This window comes from Saimiri boliviensis, chromosome 3 (genome assembly GCF_048565385.1).
Source record: "Saimiri boliviensis isolate mSaiBol1 chromosome 3, mSaiBol1.pri, whole genome shotgun sequence".
NCBI lineage: Eukaryota > Metazoa > Chordata > Mammalia > Primates > Cebidae > Saimiri > Saimiri boliviensis.
In genome coordinates this window covers 161,004,875-161,006,315 of record NC_133451.1, presented here as the reverse complement: position 1 = coordinate 161,006,315, position 1,441 = coordinate 161,004,875, and positions in this window count along the sequence as shown.

The following is a 1,441-nucleotide window of genomic DNA, read 5'->3' as shown; positions in this document are numbered from 1 at the left end:
AGTGAGACAAAAGACTATTCGTTATACTCCATTACTCTTGTGCTTTGAGATGTTTATATATAAAAGAAGTTATTGCAACTTCCATTTCTATTCCTTTTTAATCTCTGTCTATATGCAAACAAAATATATATGTTTCTCTTTGTGTGTTCTAAACATCAGACTCCTATACCATAATATGTGCTCAATTAATAATTAATTAAGGAAGACAAGAAAGAAAGAATGTAGAAAGGAGGGAGATAATGAAGCAAAATCAAGAGGCAGTTGGTGAACCATGTATTCTCACAGCACAGCTCAGGGAGAGAATTTTTAGTAATAGATAATAAGAAGAATGGAAATCTCCATTTATCTACAATATACTAGTGTGATGTCTAATTACATCAAACTAGGGGGAAGGGAACTTGTTAATCTTTAATTTTACTGTATAGTAAAGAAGATGCACATTAGAAAAAAAGTTTGTTTCTATCAGGAAATCCAGAAATATGGGGTGGGGATGTAAATCACATAACCAGTCCTCAGGTTCCAGGTAAACAACTTCATATGTAATTCACATTCTCCTGCCTTTCTCATTGCAGAAGCCAGTGAACAGGAAGAAAACTACATAGACCATAAGTCAGGGTCATCATTGAACTCTTGCAAATCTGTTTGACAACAACAGAAAGTGGAACGAGGAGAAAGTAGAAATATCATTAATTATGATGATAAATATATAATCATGTGTGTTATTAGTAATAGGACCCATTCTCCCCAGTAGATATTTTAGAGTCTTAAGTAACTTCAGAGAGGCAGAGAATTAGGAGATTTTATGAGCCATGTAGTTCCCAACCCACCAGGGAGGAAAGTATATGTCCCAGTCCAAGCCTGACTTAGAAGAAGAAATTTTCCCAACATTATATTGATAAATATTGGCCTAATATCATAATATCTTCTCCATTCTTCTTCCAATCCTACACTTTCCTGCCATCCAACAACATCCAATCAGAAAAGTTTAGAGTGTCTATCTCATCTTGACCCTCCTCCTATCATCCTATGGTAAACAGCTATATATTGGAAGCTAGCAAGTGAAGTAAATATTACAAAGGGCCATAAAATGTATAGAGAAGAAAAAAAAAAAAAAACAGCTGAATTGTAAAAGAATCAGTAGAGGCAAAAAAAAAACAAAAAAAAAAGTCATTAAAGCCAGGTCATTCAAGGCCTCTCCCTTGAGTGAATAATGTCATATTCCTGATTCAAACACAAAAAGGGAGTTAAATGTTTTCTGCTTTATCTCTCACAGCCATTCCAAATTTGTTGAACTGTCATTAGACCTTTTCAAAACTGTGTTAAACCTCTTCAAACTCTAATATTTTACAATTCCTTACATTAAAAAGTTCAAAGAACCAGAGTCTCTTCTCCAAGGTCCTACTTTTAGCTAGACGGAGCTAACCTCATATGGAGCCTTGAG